Here is a 25,875-nt window from a genome sequence, read left to right on the forward strand (position 1 = left end):
AAATCATAAGCCAGCCGGCTCTAGACTGCTGCCCGTTGCTACCGGGATCAGCGATGGATGGTGGTGACGTCAGCACGCCGCTCCTCCCAAAGGGAGGAGCGGCGTGCTGACGTCACCACCATCCATCGCCCAAAGGGAGGAGCGCCGTGCTGACGTCACCACCATCCATCGCTGATCCCGGAAGCAATGGGCAGCAGTCTAGAGCCGGCTGGCTTACGATTTTAATGTGAATTTGACACGACTACTTTGTAAGTGTGTTTTTTTATCTTTTAAATAAACTGCAAAACTGTGTTACGCTATGGAGCTTTTTCTTATATATTTTTTCATGGGGAACGAGTGTTTTTTCACCGTCTAGAGGACCCCTTGAAAGGTGATACCTTTGGGACCCGCTCCCAGCAGAGACCCTGGGCTGGGGGAGACAGCCATATGCTCATACGATCTCCTTAACAAGAGATCATTCGATCTGGTAAGGGGCAGTTTGTTCTAAGGTGGAGGAACTTTACTGTCATCACGCTCCTCAGGGTGAAAAAAAATTGCATGTCTCACACCGCTTGGATGACTGTTATATTACCCCTCTGTAAGACTTTTCCATCAATGAACTTTTTATTCTATGAACTTTTCTTGCTCCATCAAGCTTTGAATTGGACTGCTCATGTTCAGTTTTTTAATTTCATTTTATTTGATTTATGATGATTATATCATTTTAATTCTTACTATTCTTTCACTGTTTATTTATGGTATATGGGTGCACAATCTATAGATATCAAGGTTATTCTTTCTTGTATTCACTTTCAAGTGGCAGCGCAGCCTTTTTTTGTACATAAAAATATGCTTTGATTGCTTTTTTTGAGCCTACCTTAAAGAAGAACTTCATTAGAATAGTCAGAGACTGCATAGCAACCAGCAACTGTTGAGACAGTGAAGACTTTGGTGAGAAATATATAATGTACAGTACTGTGTATATCGTACAAGTGTGTGTAATACAGAGCACAGGGGTTGGGAGTGCTGCAGCCAGTGTTGGGTTTAAAGCGGAGTTCCACACAAAAATGGAACTTCCGCTTTTCGGAACCCTCCCCCCCTCCGGTGTCACATTTGGCACTTTTCAGGGGGGAGGGGGGTGCAGATACCTGTCTAAGACAGGTATTTGCACCCACTTCCGGCATAGACTCCCATGGGAGTCTATGCCTCTTCCTGTCCCTCCATGCTGTCTCCTGGGAAACACACAGTTCCCAGGAGAGAGCGGGGACCACTTACGATGCGCAGCGCGACTCGCGCATGCGCAGTAGGGAACCGGGAAGTGAAGCCGCAACGCTTCACTTCCTGATTCACTCACCTAGGATGGCGGCGTCAGCTGCCGAGAACTGAGCGGGTTCTCGGCATCGCCTGCCGACATCGCTGGACCCTGGGACAGGTAAGTGGCCATGTATTAAAAGTCAGCAGCTGCAGTATTTGTAGCTGCTGGCTTTTAATATTTTTTTTTTTGGCGGTGTGGGTGGACCCCCGCTTTAAGATGCACAACACTGACTGGAGGGGTCCCGGGTGTGTAATGCAATGTGTTTAAGGATCAGGAGCATGTAACGCACTGAGGGCTGTAGTCAGTGATGAGTTTAGGAGTGCATGACACGCAGAGCAGGGTCCAGGAGTGTTATCCACAGAATGCAGGGGACAGGAGTGTGTAATGTACAGAATGCAGGGGACAGGAGTGTATAATGTACAGAATGCAGGGAACAGGAGTGTGTAATGTACAGAATGCAGGGGATAGGAGTGTGTAATGTACAGAATGCAGAGGACAGGAGTGTGTAATGTACAGAATTCAGAGGACAGGGGTGTGTAATGTACAGAATTCAGAGGACAGGGGTGTGTAACGTACAGAATACAGGGGACAGGAGTGTGTAATGTACAGAATGCAGGGGTATGTAATGTACAGAATACAGGAAACAGGAGTGTGTATTGTACTGAATGCAGGGATATGTAATGTATAGAATGCAGGGGAAAGGAGTGTGCAATGTACAGAATGCAGGGGACAGGAGTGTGTAATGTACAGTAAAAGTCAGGTGTACAAAACAAAAAGAGTGCAGGAGTCAGGGGTGTGTAATGCACAGTGAAGGGTTAAGGAGAGTGCAAAATCCCCCCCAGAAGCAATACTCTCCTCCACTTTACCACTCCCTCCTCTCCAACACAAAAAAAGTACTAATTTGCACGAACCCCCCCAAGTACAAATCTCTCTCCCCCTCCCAGTGCAAATCCCCTCTCACAACACAAAGTTACCCCTCACAGCAACAATCCTTCTTCCCCTCAGTACCCTCTCAGAATAAAAAAAACCTCCATCCCAGCACAACCCCCCCCCGCCCCCCCCCCTTTTTGGTACAAATCCTCTTCCACCCAATTCCCCCTTTACAAATGCCCCAGCACAAATCTTCTTTCCCCCACCAATCCCCCTTTCCAGCACAATAAATCCCCCCAAATTTCTTATCTCAGCAAACATCGGCAGCATTCATGGGGTTACCCAGAATATATGGGACATAGTGATTTACCCCTGGCCGGATAGAATGTTTAGTGTGCTTTCTGAATATATTACAGCTCACACTGTTCGAGGATATGTCTAGATTTGACTGAAGCGCATGTTCCTTTCTCACTCTATCACCTCACAATTAGTCAAGTAAGCAGTAGAAAATTTGATCCCCTATGCAGTGTATACTCACATTCAATATCATAGCAGATTGCTGGAAATACAGTATCTCACAAACGTGAGTACACCCCTCACATTTTTGTAAATATTTTATTATATATTTTCATGTGACAACACTGAAGAAATGACACTTTGCTACAATGTAAAGCAGTGAGTGTACAGCTTGTATAACAGTGTAAATTTGTTGTCCCCTCAAAATAACTCAACACACAGCCATTAATGTCTAAACCACTGGCAACAAAAGTGAGTACACCCCTAAATGAAAATGTCCAAATTGGGCTCAAATTGTCAATATTTTGTGTGGCCACCATTATTTTCCAGCACTGCCTTAACCCTCTTGGGCATGGAGTTCACCAGAGCTTCACAAGTTGCCACTGGACTCCTCTTCCACTCCTCCATGATGACATTACAGAGCTGGTGGATGTTGGAGACCTTGCGCTCCTCCATCCACCATTTGAGGATGCCCCACAGATGCATAATAGGGTTTAAGTCTGGAGACATGCTTGGCCAGTCCATCACCTTTACCCTCAGCTTCTTTAGCAAGACAGTGGTCGTCTTGGAGGTGTGTTTGGGGTCGTTATCATGTTGAAATACTGCCCTGTGGCCTAGTCTCCGAAGGGAGAGATTATCATGCTCTGCTTCAGTATGTCACAGTACATTGTTAAATAGTAGGGATGAGCCGAACACCCCCCGGTTTGGTTCGCACTAGAACCTGCGAACAGACCGAAAACTCGCACGAATGTTAGAACCCCATTGACGTCTATGGGACTCGAACGTTCGAAATCAAAAGTTCTAATTTTAAAGGCTAATTTGCATGGTATTGTCCTAAAAAGGGTTTGGGGACCCGGGTCCTGCCCCGGGGGACATGTATCAATGCAAAAAAACTTTTAAAAACGTCCGTTTTTTAGGAGCAGTGATTTTAATGATGCTTAAAGATAACAAAAAAGTGAAATATTCCTTTAAATATCGTACCGGGGGGGGGGGGGGGGGGGGTCTATAGTATGCCTGTAAAGTGGCGCGTGTTTCCCGTGCTTAGAACAGTCCCTGCACAAAATGTCATTTTTAAAGGAAAAAAAGTTATTTAAAACTGCTTGCGGCTTTAATGTAATGTCGGGTCCTGGCAATATGGATGAAAATCAGTGAGACAAACAGCATGGGTACCCCCCCAGTCCATTACCAGGCCCTTTGGGTCTTGTATGGATATAAAGGGGAACCCCCCACCTAAATTAAAAAAAGGAAAGGCATGGGGCCACCAGGCCCTATGTACTCTGAACAGCAGTATACAGGCGGTGCAAACAAGACAGGGACTTTAGGTTTGTTGTTAAGTAGAATCTGTTTGTAATTTTGAACTGGTACATTTTTAACGTGTTTAGCTCCAGCCAAAAAATCTATTTTAAGCTTTTTGGAAAACATAGGGAAGGGTTATCACCCCTGTGACATTTGTTTTGCCATCTGTGCTCCTCTTGAGAAGATTTCACCTCATTTTTTGTCCCAATGACAAATGTTTTTTGAAAATTTTGGGGTTTTTTGTGAAACAAGGATTGGTGATAAAGCATCAGTGGAAAGGAGAAACGTTTTTCCCATATTAACTCTTACAGGAGAGAATTTCCCTTCCTAGCGGTAGATTTCATCTCACTTCCTGTTGTCTCCTTCCGTTTGCAAGTAGAAGTCGTTTGTAAGTTGGATGTTTGAAAGTAGGGGCCTGCCCTATATACTCAGCAGAAATTTGGGCCTTAGGTGTTGTTGTGGCCACAACACTGTAAGCCCTCACAGGGCCCTGCTGTGAAATATTAGATCAAGAATTGTAATTACATGCCCCTGTTGAACAGGGGCAGAAAAATTGGGCCTTGGTGGTGGTGGTGCTAGTGCCACAACACTGTAAGTCCTCACTCACTCTTAGTGGGTGCAGAAACGGGCCCTGCTGTGAAATATTAGATCAAGAATTGTAATTACATGCCCCTGTTGAACAGGGGCTGAAAAATTGGGCCTTAAGCACCGGTGCTGGTGCCACAACACTGCAACCCCTCACAGATACTCTAGTTGGAACGCAGAAACGAGCCCTGCTGCAAAGTATTGCATCAAAAATTGTAATTACACGCCCCTGTTAAACAGGGGCTGAAAAATTGGGCCTCAGGCACTGGTGCCACAACACTGCAACCCCTCACAGATACTCTAGTTGGAAAGCAGGAACGAGCCCTGCTGCAAAGTATTGCATCAAAAATTGTAATTACATGCCCCTGTTAAACAGGGGCTGAAAAATTGGGCCTTAGGCACTGGTGGTGGTGCCCAGAACCAAAAATGTTCTTACAGGCTATCAGCGTGATCATTGAGGAGGAAGAGGATAATTACTCAGGATAGTCACTCAGCATCAGCATAGGCAGTCTTTGAAGGGATCTGAGATTTTAAAAAAAATTATTCGGTTACATCAGCATCAAGTGCTTGGTAGCTGGTGGTGATCCAAGACTGATTCATTTTTATGAAGGTCAGTCAATCGACCGAGTCGGTGGACAGATGCACCCTGTGATCAGTTACAAAGCCTCCAGCAGCACTGAATGTGCGTTCCGAAAGAACGCTGGATGCAGGACAGGCCAGTAGCTCAACTGCATACTGTGCAAGCTCTGGCCAGTGATCCATCCTCAAGACCCAGTAACCCAGAGGATTTTGGGTGGGAAAGGTGTCCAAGTCAGATCTTGCCCCTAGGTATTCCTGCACCATGTAAAACAGACGCTGGCGATGGTTGCTGGAACCGATCATACCTTGGGGCTGCGGACCAAAAAATTGTCTGAACGCATCGGTCAGACGGCCACCTTCTCCACCGCTCCTTCTTTGACTGACCGAAGCCTCAGCAACACGTTGTCCAGAAACAGGAGTTTGTAACCTCCCAGTCTCTGGGAACGCATTGCACAGACCTTTCTGCAAGGCCTCCCGAAGATGTTTCATCCTCTGCTCCCTCCGCGATGGCAAGATAAGGTCCGCAACCTTACCCTTGTAACGTGGATCAAGGAGGGTTGCCAGCCAGTATTGGTCCTTCTCCTTGATACCACGAATACAAGGATCCTTACGCAGGCTTTGCAGGATCAGGGAGGCCATGCAGCGTAGGTTTGCTGAGGCATTCGGTCCGGAATCCTCTGGGTCACTAAGGATGACATGGTCCGCAGCCACCTCCTTCCAGCCACGTACAAGTCCATGTGTTTCTTGGGACTGATCCCTTAAAGACTGCTGCTGATGCTGAGTGCAAGGCTCCACCTCCATACTGACACAATCCTCCTCCTCCTCTTCCTGTGTGATCGGCGGGCACGCAGGAACACTGTCTGGATAAAGGGGGCCTTGAGAGCTAAGGAATTCCTCCTCTTCCTGCCTCTGTTCTGCCTCAAGTGCCCTGTCCATTATTCCACGCAGCGTGTGCTCCAACAGGTGGACAAGGGGGACAGTGTCACTGATGCATGCACTGTCACTGCTCACCATCCTCGTGGCCTCCACAAATGGTGACAGGACAGTGCATGCATCCCTGATCATGGCCCACTGGCGTGGGGAAAAAAAAACAAGCTCCCCTGACCCTGTCCTGGTGCCATAGTCGCACAGGTACTCATTGATGGCCCTCTGCTGCGTGTGCAGCCGCTGCAGCATGGCCAACGTTGAGTTCCACCTGTCACAGATTAGGCGGTTCTTGGACAGGTTAAACTCCTTTTGGAGGTCTGCCAGCCGAGCACTGGCATTATATGACAGGTGAAAATGCACACAGACTTTCCTGGCCTGCCTCAGGACATCCTGTAAGCCCGGGTACCTGCCCAAGAACCGCTGCACCACCAAGTTAAGGACGTGAGCCAAACAGGGTGCATGGGTCATTTGTCCCTGTCGGAGGGCAGAGAGGAGGTTGGTGCCATTGTCGCAAACCACCATTCCTGCCTTAAGTTGGCGTGGCGTCAACCACCTCTGAATCTGCCCCTGCAGAGCTGACAGAACTTCTGCCCCAGTGTGGCTCCTGTCCCCCAAGCACACCAGCTCAAGCACCACATGGCATCTTTTGGCCTGCATACTTGCGTAGCCCCTTGAACGGCTACGGAGCACCGCTGGTTCCGAGGACAAACCACAGGAAGAGGCCATGGAGGAAGAAGAAGAGGAGGGGGTGGAGGAGAGAGGTGTGTCACAATCATTAGTAGTGGCATTTTGGAGGCGTGGTGGCGGAACAACCTCCAACACTACTGCACCTTGTCCTGCATCCTTCCCATCTGCCAGCAGAGTCACCCAATGCACGGTGAAACTTAGGTAACGTCCCTGTCCATGCCTGCTAGACCATGAGTCAGCGGTAATATGCACCTTACCGCTGACCGCCCTGTCCAACGAGACCAAGACATTGCCTTCCACATGCCGGTAGAGAGCCGGAATCGCCTTCCATGAGAAAAAGTGGCGTTTGGGTACCTGCCACTGAGGAACCGCACATTCCACACACTCACGGAAGGGGGCAGAGTCTACCAACTGAAAAGGCAGCAGTTGAAGTGCTAGCAATTTTGCCAAGCTAGCATTCAACAGTTGGGCATGTGGATGGCTGGGAGCGAACTTCTTTCGGTGGTGCAGCAGCTGGGGCAGGGAAATTTGCCTGGTACAATCCGACGTTGGTGTACCGAAAGCAGATTGCCCACAAGTACTTGGCTGTGACACACCTAATTCTACACCTTCATTCCTCTCAGTGCAGGTTTCAGAGAGGACTGAAGGTATAGTGGGGTTGGAGATCTCAGCTGATGAGGAGCAAGGAGAGGTCCTCTTTGTTCTTTGGTGTGGGTCTTTTAGATACGCTTGCCAACGAACTGCATGGCAGTTCAACATATGTCTGGTCAAGCATGTGGTGCCCAAGCGGGAGATGTTTTGGCCACGCGAGATACGCTTGAGACATATGTTGCAAATAGCAGCGGTGCGATCTGATGCACTCGTCTCAAAAAAGGCCCACACCAAAGAACTTTTTGAATAATGCGCAGAGACTGCAGCGCCCTGCACATGCAGAGCCTTGGGGTGTGATGCAGTCAGTGTGCTGCCCTTAGGCTGGCCCCTGGAGGGCATCCTGCCTCGTTGGTGATGTGCCACTTCCTCCTCCTCCTCTCTCCTATCAGGCACCCACGTTGAGTCAGTGACCTCATCATTCCCTCCCACCTCATCACTGGAGCAAACCTGGCAGTATGCTGCAGCAGGGGGAGCATGACTGCCAGATTGCTGTCCTTCTTGGGCACCCCCTCTGATCATGCTCACGTTACTGCCTTCATCTAGCTCAGTATCATCATCAGAGCCTTCCAAACGCTGGGCATCCTCCTGGAGCATGTACCCAACACTGTGGTCAAACAGTTCAAGGGACTCCTCAGGAGGACATGGTGGGGCTAGGGAAGGAGTCACTGATGACATTGAGCCGAGGGAAGAGGCCGCTGCTTTGCCAGACAAAGTACCCCGAGCATGGGAGAGAGAGGAGGATGAGGACTGCTTGGTCATCCACTCGACCAAGTCTTCCGCATGTTGCGGCTCAACACGGCCAGCTGCCGAAAAAAAGGCCAAGCGTGTCCCACGGCCACGTGCTGATGAGGATGCACCGTCTCCACGACCAGCACTGTTGCCTCTAGACACAGAGCCTGCTTGCCCTCTTTTATTGGCTTGTGACTGTCTGCCTCTCCTTGTTGGCCTTCCAGACATACTATATACTGTATATATACTGATACTGCAGCTAGCAAAATCAACTGCCTGCCTGTAGTATGAGAACACCACCAACCTTCTACAGGTAGCTATAGCTGAACACTGTGCAGAGCTCGCACTACACTAACTTGTAGCTTATTTAGCTGCCTGCGGTAGTGATAGGATCAGGAAAACACCACCAACCTTCTACAGGTAGCTTTAGGTGAACACTGTGCAGAGCTCGCCAAAAAATAACTTGTAGCTTATTTAGCTGCCTGCGGTAGTGATAGGATCAGGAAAACACCACCAACCTTCTACAGGTAGCTTTAGGTGAACACTGTGCAGAGTTCGCCAAAAAATAACTTGTAGCTTATTTAGCTGCCTGCGGTAGTGATAGGATCAGGAAAACACCACCAACCTTCTACAGGTATCTTTAGGTGAACACTGTACAGAGCTCGCACTCCACTAACTTGTAGCTGATTTAGCTGCCTGCTGTAGTGATAGGATCAGGAAAACACCACCAACCTTCTACAGGTAGCTTTAGGTGAACACTGTGCAGAGCTCACCAAAAAATAACTTGTAGCTTATTTAGCTGCCTGCGGTAGTGATAGGATCAGGAAAACACCACCAACTTTCTACAGGTAGCTTTAGGTGAACACTGTGCAGAGTTCGCACTACACTAACTTGTAGCTTATTTAGCTGCCTGCGGTAGTGATAGGATCAGGAAAACACCACCAAACTTCTACAGGTAGCTTCAGGTGAACACTGTGCAGAGCTCGCACTACACTAACTTGTAGCTTATTTAGCTGCCTGCGGTAGTGATAGGATTTAGGAAAACACCACCAACCTTCTACAGGTAGCTTTAGGTGAACACTGTGCAGAGCTCGCCAAAAAATAACTTGTAGCTTATTTAGCTGCCTGCGGTAGTGATAGGATCAGGAAAACACCACCAACCTTCTACAGGTAGCTTTAGCTGAACACTGTGCAGAGCTCGCAAAAAAATAACTTGTAGGTTTAGCTGAACACTGTGAGGAGGACGCTCTACACTAACTTGTAGCTTTAGCTAAACACTGTGCAGAGGTCGCACTACACTAACTTGTAGTTTTCGCTGAACACTGTGAGGAGGACACACTACACCAACTTGTAGCTTTAGCTGAACACTGTGAGGAGGACGCACTACCCTAACTTGTAGCTTTAGCTGAACACTGTGCAGAGGTCACATTAAACTAACTTGTAGCTTTAGCTGAACACTGTGAGGAGGACGCACTACACTAACTTGTAAGTAAGGTGCAGTCACCAGGGGATCCATCATTTTCCGGGGGGGTAGCAGTTCTCAGCTCCTTGGGGAGGTCCTGGCGAGTTGGTCCATAGGATTAGGAGTTAGGGGAATTTGTGGGTGCGGGGGTTCTTAGCTTTTAGGGAGGGAGGCTGGGTGTGTTAGTACTGGAATTTTTGTATATTTTGTGCATGTGCTGTTATACCCCTTTTATAATAAACTACATTAGGAGGTAGCATTTGGGTATGCAAATGTTTTTGTTTTTCTATGGTATATGCTGTGCTTACACACTCTGCCCGTATTTATGAGTGGCACCCCTAATTAACTATTCAATCAGGTTCCCAGGTTTTTCTTTTTTGCCCAGATTCACACTACTGCAACCACAGACATTGCATGTGATTCACACCCACACCTGCGGTGCAGATCACATGAGGTGTCTGTGAGATGTGAGTTCAGCCATATAGTTGTATGGCTGAACTCGCATTAGATTTACAGGAAAAAAGTACAGGGACTTTTTTTCCCCACAGTGAAATCGGATCGCATGGGTGTTCTCACCTATGTGATCTGATTCCTGTGCGAATTCACAGTTTGCGCTGCGATCTGTGAACCAATCTGGGGGTGTCATTAACATTGTAATGACACCCGCAGCGGTTCGCAGAGGGCAGTGTGAATTGTCTGCGGGAGAGATGCGATGCGGAAACTGGCACTGGAATTGCGCTGGTTCCCGCATTGCATCAGTGTGAAGCCAGGCTTAATGACAGATCCCCCTCATCCTCCCTAGCACAAATTCTCTCTAACCCAAATCCCACACACCTGCACAAGTCCTCTCCCAGTTCTATCACAAATCCTCCCACCCAAATCCCCCCCCTCCCAGCACAAATCTTCTTCCTCTTCCCCAGGATAGATTTTCCTCCACCACCCCTAAATCCCCCCTCCCAGCACAATATACCTTTCTTCCTCATCTCAGCACAAATCCCCACCTACCTCTGTCCCCCCTCTCCTAGAACAAAACCTTTCCCCCTCCAGTTCCCTCCCTTCCGCCACAAATCCTCTTCTACCCCAGCAATCCTCCCTCACAGCATAACCCCCCATTCCAGTAACCTTCCCCATCCCCCCCCAAAAAGTCCCCCAGCACAAATCCTCCTTTCCTCCAGTCCCCCTTCCAACCAAATTTCTCTCTCCCCCTTCGAAGCACAATCCCCCCAATCTCCATTTCTAGCAAATATCCTCTCCCTCACCCCCAACTCTGTTCCCACTGTCCCTGCACCCCCCCCCCCATCAGTGTGACCCCTGTCATTGTGCTCCCCCTTGCCACTGTGTTTACCCTCTTACCCTGCTCCTCTGTCACTCTGCTCCCATCACTGTGCCTCCTCATCGCTATCCTGCACTGTTTACCAAGGCTCTTACCAGGTGGAAGCCGCTGACATGTAGGAAGCTGAAGGCAGAGGGAGGAGCTGTCCTTCCCCAGAGGTAGTGGATGGAGTTGCCTTTCCCCGGTGGTGGGGAGGAAACTGTCTTTTCCCAGTGGTGGGGGGTGGAGCAGTCTTTCCTTGGTGGTGGGGGCAGAGCAGTTCTTCCCTGGAGGTGGGGGCGGAGTTGTATTTCCCTTGAGGTGGGGGCGGGGCTGTCTTTCCTCGGTGGTGGGGGGCGGATGGCAGAGCTGTCTTTCCCGGAGGCGGGGGCGGATCTGTCCTTTACTGGAGGCACGGGTAGAGCTGTCCTGCATTGGAGCCAGAGACAGGGGGCGGAGCTGTCCTGCACGGTTACCAAGGCTACCACTGTTCCTCTTACCAGGTGGGAGCCACTGACAGACAGGAAAGCGGAAGGCAGGTGGGGAGCTGTCCTTCACTAGAGCTGGAGGTGGGGGGGGCAGAGCTGTGAGGAGCTGGGATTTCGGGACTTCAGCACAGATCCACGGAACCCCGGGACTTACTTTAAATCTCGGGACGCTCTCGCGGAATCCAGGACAGTTGGGATGTATGCCTAAACTGAGAGAGAAATATGTAAGTTGTCAATGTGGGTCTTCTTTTAAAATCCTAGTCCCCTGTCTGTCTCTGACTTAAATACTTTGAGCCGCTGATTTGGAAAAATCATGCAAGTGAGGGTGACTCAGAAGGTGCAGAAGCCAAGGTATCGGCATGACAGGAAACTTACATTTTCAAGAGAGGTCAGCAATGGCAGTTTACATATTGTATGCAGCTTTTGCTAACCTCTCACGGGAATATAGATTGCACCTTTTCCATTGCCTATGATCAATCTTAAATTTTTATAATAAATAACACAGACACCATTGAGTGGCAAAATTATGGCCGCGGCACATTTAGTGGCGTAAATAAATTATCCATAAATAACAACTTCATATAAATATATTTATTAATAATTATTTTTTAAACTTTATTAATCTGCAAAATATAACTTTGCTCAGCCATTACATGACTCAAGCACAGATATCATAAAACATAAATACCAGTCCCCCCTTTCAATAAAAAATGTGATGATTGATGAATCACAAAAACATGCCATGCGATAAGGGGGGGGTGGGGGGGGTGAGCTTGACAGACCCACTGACGGTTACCTCAGAGCGGGGTCCCTTTATAATAAGCCCCTGCGTCCAGAACTTTCCCAATGCATCACGTGACCTTCTGGGAATTTCCAGAGATCAGGTGATGCATATACTAGCTGCCTGAATCCCGTTTTTCCCACCTAATTCCCCAGATATTTAAAGTGAGAGGCAATTGCATGTCCATGTTGTCATGCCCAAATGCTTGTGCCCTCCTTCTCATTCTAAAACAATGGCTCTTGATTGGAGGAACATAATTAGAAATAACATTTATATTTGCATGCAATATGAATACATTAGTATGTAAGCACTAATTGATTTAGGTAAACCTAAATGAAGAACCAAAAATCCAAAAAGTGGGAGTTTGAATAATCAATGCAGATTCATGGTTATAAGTGAACACAGCACAGGTTACAGATGTCATTACTGGATCACCACAGGCATGTTATATTGTGTAATGTCAGAATATGTCACAAAGGAGTGCATGTTTTATATCTCGATTCATTTTACTATCCATATATAAATCTACTCTGCACAAAAATGTTATAGATTGAAACAAATGTAAAAAGTAAAAGTAATTTATGCCTAATTCTTGCCCTACATGTGATAGATTAAAGTATGGATAAACACATTCCTGAGTAGATGGATAATATTGGCATTAAAATCATGTTTTAGTTTTGTATTATTTGTGTATTCTTGTTTTGCTTCGGATAGAATGTTCAGGATTAGAACCTCTTTTAGGGTTTCATTGCTGTGTCCCTGCAAAGGAGATTTTCTCTTATTTCTACTGTTACCCTCTCCTACAGAGGTATCCCCTTTTTTTCTTTTATCCAAGATGTAATAAAAGCTGGGGGTCCGATTCAGAACAACCCAGCAATTATTTATTTATATCCTACTTGTATTGTAATTGTTCTTTCTAGATCAACTAGTGAAGGAACCAGAGGTGACCATCTATAATGCTGCGTACACACGAGCGGAATGTACGTCAGAAAAAGTCCGATGGGAGCTTTTCATCGTATATTCCGACCCTGTGTATGCCCCATCTGACTTTTTCTGTTGAAAATTCAGACGGACTTAGATAGAGAACATGTTCTATATTTTTCTGACGGAACTAATTACTATCGGGAAACCCACTCGTTTGTATGCTGTTCTGACGTACCAAAAACGACGCATGCCCTGAAGCAAGTATGAGACGGAAGAGCTCGGTCTTTCTAGTGCCGTCATACATGTTGTACGTCACCATGTTCTTGACGGTCGGACATTGGTGTGACCGTGTGTATGCAAGACAGCTTGAGCGGAATTCTGTCGGACAAACCTTCAGAGTTTATTGCAACGGCAAAACCGCTCATGTGTACATGGCATAAGTCTAGCAAGATAGAGGTGGCTAGAGAAGGGTTTGCAATTTATATATGCAGCCTGCAACATTTTTTCCCTGCGGCAATCGGGGTGGTCTGGAATGAAGGTAACAGTGAGCAAGAGGTGAAATCGCAGCAAGGTGAAATTAAGCACAATACTGAAACCAACACGTTTTCACTGAGCAGCTCAAAAAAAGTGCCAAAATATGACCTGAGAAAGACATTTACATGCAAGTACAATCAGGGGACAACCAAGGAAGGCTAGAAGAATATATCTGTATCAGGAAATGAGTACAATCAAGGTAAGCATATCTACTAAATAAATATTTTTTATTAGAACTCCCAATGTGCAAGGTAATAGTTATTTTTGTAGTAAGCCAGAGTGAACATCCAAACAATAATTGATGAAATATACTGTAACTTGATTTACAAAAAATGCATAAAAATGTATTTCTTCAAATTAGCATATTTACATATGTTATATAAGGAATTCAAATAAAATCAAATTTTGCAAAATCGGTTAAATCCAGTGCACCTGAGCAACCCAATACAGTACTGCAGAAAAGACCAAACCAAAGTATTATTTACCTGGGAACGTAAAAGGTCTCCTGAAAGGACAAATTAGCCTGTGTATGTCCAGTCATAAAGGCCAACTTTGTTTTTTTTAAAATCCCTCTGGGATACACCGAAAAAATATGCAACTGTCGCTGCAATACACATTTGCAATATGTAGCTGTTTCATGAAGAACCTCCCCTTTGCCACAACGTCACTCAACACAGGAAACTGAGAAAAAACGGAGTGCAGGGTATCATGGTCATGTATTCTTAGCATGACACCTTGAAGCCACAGTGCATTGATGTCACTTCAGCACCAATTTCTGCATCAGCAGAGTATTGTGTTATCCACCAGAGGATAACAGAAAAACTTAAGTAAAATATAAACAAAGTACTGCTGGGGAAGTACTGCTCAAAGATGCAACTGAGGGGGAGAGTTCCACAAAGTCACTATTTAACTGACAAATAGGTTGATGTCAACTAAGATTAAATCCCAAACCCATGCTGATCATCTAGCTATTTTGTATGAGTTCCAATTTATTGGTGAGGGGCAACGTTTTTTGAATTTTTATAGGTTTAAAAAGAAGCATCAAGCAGAGGATCTGCATAAATCTGCAGATGTCTGAATACCAATAAAATGAGACAGGGATCCTATTTGGGACATATCTGTTGACTACCAGGTTCAAGTCACTCACCACTACAATGTAAATGCATACATTTCATTTTCCTGACAGACTCCATGGCAGCCTACGTGTGGGTTTACCCCGCCTCCTCTACAATGTTATAGGACCCCATTCCCATAAATTGTAGCTCACAGGCAGAGACTGCGTACCTTTTTTGTCCTCCTCTTTGGACCCGTATGCACGTACGTATCTACATGACGTCCCAGTCTGGATGAATAAGCCCCGAGTGGCGCAGGCATGAAGGGGGCACGGCAGTGACATCACCAGGGCGGGGGTTTCAAAAGAGCTGTCAGCCCCTGCTTCTGTGAGAATTCCTGTGGGCAGTGTCCGGCAGCTTCCCCATGCTCTGTGTCCTGCCTTAGGTGAGCACTGATCCATGTCCATGGTTCAAGAAGGTGGTGCAGCTCTTAAAGGGGTAGTAATCTCTCCCCTCTCCTTCCTTGTCCTTAGAACCATTTGTTCCCTGCAGGTCATGGAATCATTTGTAGGTTCTCCCTCTGGGTGCAATGGACAGGTCACCGCCTCCTTGCGGCCAGCCCTCACGCACAAGGTGTGGAAGAAGCCAGGAATGCTCTTGGGCTTGCCTATAGACATGTGTGCTAATGGCACGTTTCTCCTTTCTTTTCCCTTTGTTTGTCAGCCCCTCCAGGTCGGATCGCCAGATCGGGGCTTCTGATGACAGAGACCTTGCCAGGCTGCAGAGGTGGCAATCTTCATCCAGGTCCAGAAGCTATGGCTCCCAGTCCAGGATCCAGCAGCAGAGGAGACCCAACTGACCCACCGCCATGACAGCCACTCTGATCACAGTGTCTGCTGGGGATGGGGGACTCAAGTCCCAAAGGGCACGTCATTATGTGAGCTATGCTCGGGCTGTCGGGAAAAAAGAGACTAGAAAGCAACAAATAGAGCCCCTAGTGAAGCGTGTAGTGCATCAGTCCCTAAAGGAATGGGGTGCAACCCGCATGCAGAGCCAGTCTACCACCTTGTCAGGCTTTCTTGTTGATGACACCCAAGTGGCGGATTTGTCTCAGTCATACGATGCATCTCCCAGGTCTTCAGACAGCGAGGTGGAGGGAGATGAGTTCCCCCATGGCTTCGACTTTGCCCTAGTCTAACCATTAATTAGGGTGGTTAAGGAAGCCCTGAAGTGGGAAGAACCTACCACACCCCCAGATAAAGAGAGAAAGTTCTTTAAACACCTGGGGAAGGAACGTTCCAACTTTACACTCCTGACAGAATTGAAAGATATCATTGTGGAGGAGTGGGGCAAAGTAGACAGAAAGACCTCTCTGTCGAGCAAAACCTTAAGGCTCTACCCCTTTAAAGCCAAGGACATAAAGCACCAGGAAAACTCCACCCTAGTGGACTCAGCACTGATGCGACTGGCAAAACATGTTACTCTTCCACTTGAAGATGCAGTGTCCTTCAAAGATGGGCTCAAGAGAAGGATCGATCAAGACCTTAAGAGAATTTATGAGTTGGCCGGAATGGCCTGCAAGCCTGCTCTAGTCCTCACAGACATGTTCAAGGCAATGGAAGCCTGGACAGAAAATGTGGATACAGTGCTCACAGGTGTTTAGGAAGAGGTGGCCAGGGGCTCGGCTGTGCAAGAGCTGAAGGTGGCGTTGGCTTTTCTGGGGGAAGCTTCCATTGACATCATCCACCTGTTGGCCCAAACTATGCTATACCATGGCTAAGCGGCCTTATGGTTGTGCCCTTGGCTCGCTGATCTGGCGTCAAAACAGGCCTGGTGTAGGGTCTCCTTTGAGGAGCCCTCATTATTTGGCAACATCGCTATCGATATCGCCATAGCCCGGGCTACTGGTGGGAAGTCAGTATTCTTGCCCCAGGACAAGCACCTGTTTGGCCAGAAGAGGCCCCAGCCTAGAAGGCACAGCACAGAGCACTCAAGTAAGGCCGGGCTGTAAATTCAGAAGAAATTGCAGGAGGGGACAGACATCCTTCCAGAAGTTCGCCAAGAAACAGGCGTCCAGCAGACGTGAACCCTCCAAGTCTTTTTGAGATTGGGCCCGCTTAGACATGTTGGGTAGGTGCGCCCTTGCTTCTTTTTTCGGCAGGTCTGGGCGGCCTCAATCTCGGACTACTGGACCATCAAGACTGTCTCTTCAGGTCACGCATGGTCCTTCACCAATACTCCTCCCCTCAGTTTCATCAGTGTTACTTTGGTCAAAAGAAAAGAAGCAGGTGCTGCTGTCCTATGTGGGATCGCTGGTGGCTCAAGGAGCCTCGGTGCCCGTTCCAAGTGCATGGAAGGGCATTCCAAGGGCGTGTCATCCCCTTTCTTTCTGGTTCTAAAGAAAAACGGCTCATGGCACCCGGTGATATACCTCACTTACTTGAACAAGTAAGTCTTACTTGAACACGAGTCTGTCTACAATTCAGCAAGCCATGCAGCCAGGTGACTGGCTAGTCACCATAGACTAAAAAGACACCTATTTTCACGTGCCCATAGGAGGTTGCGTCCCTTACAGACATGGTTTCTCCAGCAATGGGACTCAGGCGACAGCAACCAGCTCATTCACATAACCTCAGGCATGAGGAACAGCCTCTGGTGGCTACAGCGCAGGAACCTGCTCACGTGCCACTCCATCGTCCCAGTATCATGGGTCACGGTTACGACCGATGCCAGCAGTGCAGGGGGCCCACTGCAGGTCAGAGCTGGCGCAGGGCAGATGGAATCTCCGCCTGCACAAACCGGGCTCAAATGTCCTGGAACTACGAGCAGCCTTTTGGGCCCTTCGGACCTTCAGTCACCTCATAAAGGGAGAATCAGCATTGTTGTGAATGGACAACACCACAGCAGTCTCCTCAGACAGGAAGGGACTTGGAGCTTTACCTTACTCCAAGAAGTCAAGCCAATCATGACATGGTCCCAGAGGAATCTGGCCAACATCTCTGCAGTTTATGTTCCCAGAGCCCAGAATATCCAGGCAGATTTCTTGTTTCGTGTGCAACTAGACAACAACGAATGGTCACTCCACACGGAGACGTTCAGGTGGATTCTGTCCCTGGGAATCATCCCTGAAGTGGACCTGTTTGCATCCCCCTGCAACTTCAAACTTTAGAAGTATTACCCTTGGGGCCGCTGCAGCCAGGCTCTTTGGGGTGAATGCTCTAATGGATCAGTGGAGCTTCAGCAGTGCATATGCTTTTCCCCAGTAATCCTCAGATTCCTGCAGAGACTCCGAGCAGAGGTCATCAAGATGGTGGTAGAGGCACCTTACTGGTCAAACAGGCCGTGGTTTCCCCTCCTAACCCAGCTCAGTTTTCGGGACCTGGTACCCCTTCCCCTCAGATTGGATGTTCTATCCCAGAGGGCAGTTCTGCATCCATGCCCAGCGTGACTGGGGCTGATGGTTTGGTTCTTGAGAGAGAGAGGCTAGAAGCCTTTGGCTGTGCAGCAGGCATCATTTCAACCCTCATGAGTTCAAGAAGGGTGAGCACCAACAAAGACTATGGAAGAATATGGGCCAAATTTGTGGAGTTCTTGTTCTTCGTGGGAAGATCATACAGAGTCAGAGACCCGGGAGTAAAAAATACCCTGCAATTCTTACAGTCAGAACTAGATCTGGTGCTGTCAGTTAGCTCCCCTAGGGTCCAAGTTTCAGCCCTATTAGCCTTCTTTGGAGTTTCCTGGGCCATTCACTCTCTGGTCCGGCAGTTTTTCTGGGGGGCAGCAAGACTCAGGCCCCAAAGAAAGCCGAGATTTCCCAAGTGGGATCTTCCCCTTGTCCTTGACTCGCTCTCAGAGCTCAGTACCATGGGAACTGACCCAACTTCTATTATAGATCTCTCTGCAAAGGCTGCCTTCCTCATAGCCATCATATTGGGTAAGAGAGTCTCAGCGATCGGGGCCCTCGGCCACAAATAACCGTTTCTGACTTTTTTTCCGACCCGGGTGGTACTCATACCGATGCTCAACTCAGATCCTAAAGTCACATTGGTCTTCCATGAAAATCAGGAGATTGTCCTGCCCACATTCAAAGCTCCAGGGGCCTTGGAGGCTCATCCACTGGACGTAGGGGAAACACTAAAAGAATACCTTCAAGCTACATCCTCCTTTGGATCATCTGTTCATCCTGTTCTCTGGGAGAAACAGGGGGAAATGTGCATCATCCAGAACGATCGTTTACTGGATCTTCCAGACTATCCAGCAGACCTATAAGGCTAAGGACTTGGCTTCTCCGGAGGTGGTGACAGCACATTCGACCAGGGGTATTGTGACTTCCTGGGCGGTGGCCCAACTCGTGGCTCCAAACGTATCTGCAGGGCAGCCTCTTGGGCCTCCATCAACACTTTCATGACGCATTATTGCGTGGAACCTGCATCCTTATTTTCTGTAAACTTTGATTTAAGTATCCAGTTGGTTGATGGGGCAAATTAAAGTTTTTTGTTGATCAGCAAGCCCGCCCGTGTGGTTTGGCTAGTTATTTTCCTTACATAGGCTGCCATGGAGTCTGTCAGGAAAACTGAAAATTTCCTATCAAATACTTAATTTTCCTTTCCTGATGGACTCCATGGCAGATGGAGTTCCCACCCATAGATCAAGAGTTGGTTAGTTACGGAACGCTTTGAGCTCAAACTTATGGGAATGGGGTCCTATAGCATTGGAGAGGAGTCGGGCGAAACCCACACGTAGGCTGCCATGGAGTCCATCAGGAAAGGAAAATTACGGTAAGTATTTGATAGGAAATTTTCAGTTTTTCTGCTTTTTTTTGTCTATTTGCAATATGAATTAGCTTTACTCTCTAGAAGATAACATATAATAATACATCTTTTACACAAATCCAGAGAAGCAATTACATTCAATACCTTCAGAATATCATTATTCTGAAGGTAATACTTTTGATGTTTGATTCTAGTACCATTTATAGCAAGTAGACCTCTAAAAATGTCTTACAATCTTTGTCTAAGGGCCATACCACACTAGCAGTCCTATCGCTGGTAAAAGGAGAAGAATAGACAAAGCTTTTTTGGCCCTACTTCTCATATGGATCACAGGAGTGCAGTTTTCTCTGCACTCCTGTGACCCTTTTTCAGACATCACTCAGCCAGTCCAGGCTGGGGAAAGATCCTGACTTTACATTCAGGATACTCCCAGATCCCTGGACCAGCAGCTGGCTCAGCCGCTCCCCTGGGAGACTGAGTCAGCTGTTCCCTACCCAGCCAAGCACTCCGCTGAGTGCTGGAGGGGCATAGAATGGAGCCCATGACTTACGGACAGTGCTCTCTGCAGATGAGGGGCAAACTGAGTGATCAGCGATGTGTGATCACTCAGTTCCCAGTGCAAAAGCAGCGGGGGCCAGATGCAGCAACAGAATGATGCTGCATCCACCTAGGTGAGTATAAGTTTTTGTTGTTTTTTTTTTATACCACATACATCTCTTTTAAAATTTGCCATGGTCAGGATCATTAAAAACTGCATAATATCACCTACTTCCATTTGTCACTCCCATGCTGGCCAGCTGAGTGAGGAGTTGCTCCCTCGTGGAAGGTAACACTGCAAAATATAAGTCACCAGTGAGGGAAATACCACACTAGCAGTATTTACCTCATCCAGTCAGTGAAGTAGTGATACATGAAAGTAAGTGAGAATCTCTCTTTACCTGTTTACCCCTGTATATATCGATTATGTCCCTGAAAAATTTCTTGCCGATAAGATCACTTGAGTAACTTAGTTCTTATTTTATTTACACATTTTTTAGTAAAGGCTTATGCCGCGTACACACGAGCGGAATGTCTGACAGAAAAAGTCAGACGGAAGCTTTTCATTGTCTATTCCGATCGTGTGTATGCCTCATCTGACTTTTTTTTTTTGAAAATTCTGATGGACCTAGAAATGAAACATGTTCTAAATGTTTCCGACGGATTCAATCCCTATAGGGAAACCTGCTCGTCTGTATGCTGTTCCAACGGACCAAAAATGACGCATGCTCTGAAACAAGTACGAGACAGAAGCTATTGGCTACTGGCTATTACACTTCCCTTTTCTAGTCCCGTTGTACCTGTTGTACATCACCGCGTTCTGGACGGTCGGACTTTGGTGTGATCGTGTGTAGGCAAGGCCACTTGAGTGGAATTTCGTCGGAGTTCCATCGGAGTTCCGTCAGAGAAACCTTCAGAGTTTATTCCGATGGCAAAACCGGTCGTGTATACAGGGCATAAGAAGTATTTTAGTAGAAGTATTTTTTTATTCCACTTGGTATGTTGTATGATTAATTGATTGATTTAATGATTGAGCTGATGAAGGAGCATGAAGGAGACATACATCAGTTTTAAAGGACAACTGCAGTTTGGTTCCTAAACTTGTAAAGTCTCTGTGTTTTTTTAATACTTGGAAGGTTGAAAAACTACTCACTGCTACCTGTTTCATTTTTGAACAGTTTTGAAGTACAAAGTGAAGTGTATAACACAAGTTACTCATTTTGTGGACCGAACTTTCTAATTCATCAAGCAAATTAACTTATTAAGTATATATTATGACGTTTATCACAATATAACAATATTTATATAAGCACATGATCCATTCATAGTCTTGGTATACCACAATAAAAAAATGTGACAGAGGTTCTAATTCTTCACCATTTTATACAAGATTAAACTAGAATAAGGCTTACCTATAGGTAGTGGAAATTTCTCCTAAACATGCGCCGTTTAGGAGATATTACACTTGTAGTGCGCCGATGTCATCATCGGCCCATGCGCTGTGAAGAAACAGACCACCGTGCCGTTTCCTGCCCCAGTGTGTGCCGTGACTAAAGGCTCCTGCGCGCATGCACGGGAGTGATGTCACGCGACTTCGGCCAGTCACAGAGCCGGAGTCCATGGTCCTGGAAGGAAGAGGGGCAAAGATGGAAGCGATGCGGCCTGCACAGGGGACAGCACGGGCTTAGTTTGCAGGTAAGTGTCATATAATGGGCTAGTATGCAATGCATACTAGCCCATTATGCTTTTAATTTGCAGGCCTTGTGGAGAGCAAAACAGGAAGTAAAACCCATCGGGGTTTACGTCCTCTTTAAGGTATTTATAATTAGGCATAATTGCATTGCTTCAGCTTGGACCATTGTAAGTATGCATGTTACATATCTGCAGAATACCTATGGAAGCTGAAAATTGCTAGTAGTAGGCACCACTACTACAGTTATCACTGCTGTTTTCCAGGTCCTGTGCCAAATGGCTACCCCGCTGCTTAATTACATAGTTACATAGTAGGCGAGGCTGAAAAAAAGACACAAGTCCATCAAGTTCAACCTATGTGCGCGATTTTATGTCAGTATTACATTGTATATCCCTGTATGTTGTAGTTGTACAGGTGTTATCTAATAGTTTTTTTATATTATTTATGCTCCCCGCTGAAACCACTGCCTGTGGAAGGGAATTCCACATCCTAACCACTCTTACAGTAAAGAAACCTCTACGCAGTTTAAGGTTAAACCGCTTTTCTTCTAATTTTAGTGAATGGCCGCGTGTCTTATTAAATTCCACTACACGGAAAAGTTTTAAACCTATTGTGGGGTCACCAGTACAGTATTTGTACATTGAAATCATATCCCCTCTCAAGCGTTTCTTCTCCAGAGAGAACAAGATCAGTGCTCGTAACCTTTTCTCATAACTAATGTCCTTCAGACCCTTTATTCGTTTTTTTGCCTTCTTTGGACTCTCTTCAGTTCGAGCACATCCTTCCTGAGGACTGGTGCCCAGAACTGGATAGCATACTCAAGGTGCGGCCGGACCAGAGTCTTGTAGAGTGGGAGAATTATCGTTTTATTTCTGGAGTTAATCCACTTTTTAATTCATGCCAATATTCTGTTTGCTTTGCTTGCAGCAGCTTGGCATTGCATGCCATTGCTAAGCCTGTCATCTACTAGGACCCTAGATCCTTTTTCATCCTGGATTTTGCCACCCAAGTGCATTATTTTACATTTTTCCACATTAAACCTCATTTGCCATGTTGCACATTAAACCTCATTTGCTCAGATCTTCTTGCAAGGTTTGCACATCCTGCGGAGACTTTATTGCTCTGCTTAGCTTAGTATCGTCCGCTTAGTGAACACAGGAGGTCATTTGCTTGAGACAGGGGCAATTCAGCGTGCATTTTTTGCATTGGACAAGATATGATCTCCACCTTGACCAATCAAAGAATGTTTTGCATTCAGTTAGAAGAGCAAAAGGGTACACACCGCTCCAAGCTGATAAGAGGTCTCAATCACTTCTGCAGAATGTCGGGTGCCTGCCTAGGTCCGCGATCAAAGAATCCATACAGTGAATAGAAGAATAGCGGCACATCCGAAACGAAAAATAGACGTTTATTTTAGAAGTCCATGAATAAAAAAGCATGACACACAACCGACAGGGTACTCAGTTGACGCGTTTCACACTAATCGTGCTTACTCATTGTTTATGAGTAGGGATGAGCTTTGAGTTCGAGTCGAACTCATGTTCGACTTGAACATGGGCTGTTCGCAAGTTCGCCGAACAGCGAACAATTTGGGGTGTTCGCAGCAAATTCGAATGCCGCGGAACACCCTTTAAAAGTCTATGGGAGAAATCAAAAGTGCTCATTTTAAAGGCTTATATGCATGGTATTGTCATAAAAAATGTTTGGGGACCTGGGTCCTGCCCCAGGGGACATGTATCAATGCAAAAAAAAGTTTTAAAAATGGCCGTTTTTTCGGGAGCAGTGATTTTATTAATGCTTAAAGTGAAACAATAAAAGTGTAATATCCCTTTAAATTTTGTACCTGGGGGGTGTCTATAGTATGCCTGTAAAGGGGCGCATGTTTCCTGTGTTTAGAACAGTCTGACAGCAAAATGACATTTCAAAGGAAAAAAGTAATTTAAAACTACTCGCGGCTATTAATGCATTGCTGGTCCGACAATACACATAGAAGTTCATTGATAAAAACGGCATGGGAATTCCCCACAGGGGAACCCCGAACCAAAATTTTAAAAAAAAAATGACGTTGGGGGTCCCCCTAAATTCCATACCAGGCCCTTCAGGTCTGGTATGGATATTAAGTGGGAACCCCACGCCAAAATTAAAAAAAAAAAACGGCGTGGGGTCCCCCCAAAAATCTATACCAGACCCTTATCCCAGCACGCAACCTGGCAGGCCACAGGAAAAGAGGGGGGGATGAGAGAGCGCCCCCCTCCTGAACCGTACCAGGCCACATGCCCTCAACATTGGGAGGGTGCTTTGGGGTAGCCCCCCAAAACACCTTGTCCCCATGTTGATGGGGACAAGGGCCTCATCCCCACAACCCTGGCCGGTGGTTGTGGGGGTCTGCGGGCGGGGGGCTTATCGGAATCTGGAAGCCCCCTTTAACAAGGGGACCCCCAGATCCCGGCCCTCCCCCCTGTGTGAAATGGTAAGGGGGTACAAAAGTGCCCCTACCATTTCACTAAAAAACTGTCAAAAATGTTAAAAATGACAAGAGACAGTTTTTGAATTCCTTTATTTAAATGCTTCTTCTTTCTTCTATCTTCTATCTTCCTTCATCTTCTTCTTCTGGTTCTTCTGGTACTTCTGGTTCTTCCTCCGGTGTTCTTGTCCAGCATCTCCTCCGCGGCGTCTTCTTCCCTTCTTCTCCTCAGGCCGCTCCGCATCCATGGCATGGAGGGAGGCTCCCGCTCTTCTCTTCATCTTCTTCTCTTCATCTTCTTCTCTTCTTCTCTTCATCTTCTTCTCTTCATCTTCTTTTCGGGCCGCACCACATCCATGCTGGCATGGAGGGAGGCTCCCGCTGTGTGACGCTTCTTCTCTTCTGACGGTTCTTAAATAACGGGGGCGGGGCCACCCGGTGACCCCCGCCCCCTCTGACGCACGGTGACTTGACGGGACTTCCCTGTGGCGTCACGGGGAATGCAACAGGGAAGTCCCGTCAAGTCACCGTGCGTCAGAGGGGGGCGGGGTCACGGGGTGGCCCCGCCCCCCGTTATTTAAGAACCGTCAGAAGAGGAGAAGCGTCACACAGCAGGAGTCTCCCTCCATGCCAGCATGGATGCAGAGCGGCCCGAAAAGAAGATGAAGAGAAGAAGATGAAGAGAAGAAGATGAAGAGAAGAGCGGGAGCCTCCCTCCATGCCATGGATGCGGAGCAGCCCGAGGAGAAGAAGGGAAGAAGTCGCCGCGGAGGAGATGCTGGACGAGAACATCGGAGGAAGAACCAGAAGTACCAGAAGAACCAGAAGAAGATGAAGGAAGATAGAAGATAGAAGAAAGAAGAAGCATTTAAATAAAGGAATTGTCAAAAACTGTCTCTTGTCATTTTTAACATTTTTGACAGTTTTTTTAGTGAAATGGTAGGGGTACTTTTGTACCCCATTACCATTTCACACAGGGGGGAGGGCCGGGATCTGGGGGTCCCCTTGTTAAAGGGGGTTTCCAGATTCCGATAAGCCCCCCGCCCGCAGACCCCCACAACCACCAGCCAGGGTTGTGGGGATGAGGCCCTTGTCCTCATTAACATGGGGACAAGGTGTTTTGGGGGGCTACCCCAAAGCACACTCCCAATGTTGAGGGCATGTGGCATGGTATGGTTCAGGAGGGGGGGCGCTCTCTCGTCCCCCCCTATTTTCCTGCACCCTGCCAGGTTGCGTGCTCAGATAAGGGTCTGGTATGGATTTTTGGGGGGACCCCACGCCGTTTTTTTTTTAATTTTGGCGTGGGGTTCCCCTTAATATCCATACCAGACCTGAAGGGCCTGGTATGGAATTTAGGGGGATCCCCACATCATTTTTTTTAAATTTTGGCCGGGGTTCCCCTTAATATCCATACCAGACCTGAAGGGCCTGGTATAGAATTTAGGGGGACCCCCATGGCATTTTTTTTTAATTTTGGTTCAGGGTTCCCCTGTGGGGAATTCCCATGCCGTTTTTATCAATGAACTTCTATGTGTATTGTTGGACCGATGTCTTGCCGAGAAAGTTCCCCCGGCGGATAAGGAACCCCCTGTACTGCGCAGGCGCAGCGCTTGAGCAGTACGAACGACTAGGAGCCGCCGAAAATAGCCGAAGCTCAAAAAACTTCAATCAGCTGTACATGGTGCCTGCGCCCTGGGTCCAGGTTGAAGCCCCACCATCCAA

General features: G+C 47.2%; 1 gene segment (V, D, J or C); it reads left to right on the forward strand.

The window, feature by feature from the left end:
- LOC141144623 (immunoglobulin kappa constant-like) overlaps positions 1 to 25,875 on the forward strand; it is a 115,376-nt gene that overhangs the window by 63,292 nt on the left and 26,209 nt on the right.

Source organism: Aquarana catesbeiana, linkage group LG05 (assembly GCF_042186555.1).
Source record: "Aquarana catesbeiana isolate 2022-GZ linkage group LG05, ASM4218655v1, whole genome shotgun sequence".
Classification (NCBI taxonomy): domain Eukaryota; kingdom Metazoa; phylum Chordata; class Amphibia; order Anura; family Ranidae; genus Aquarana; species Aquarana catesbeiana.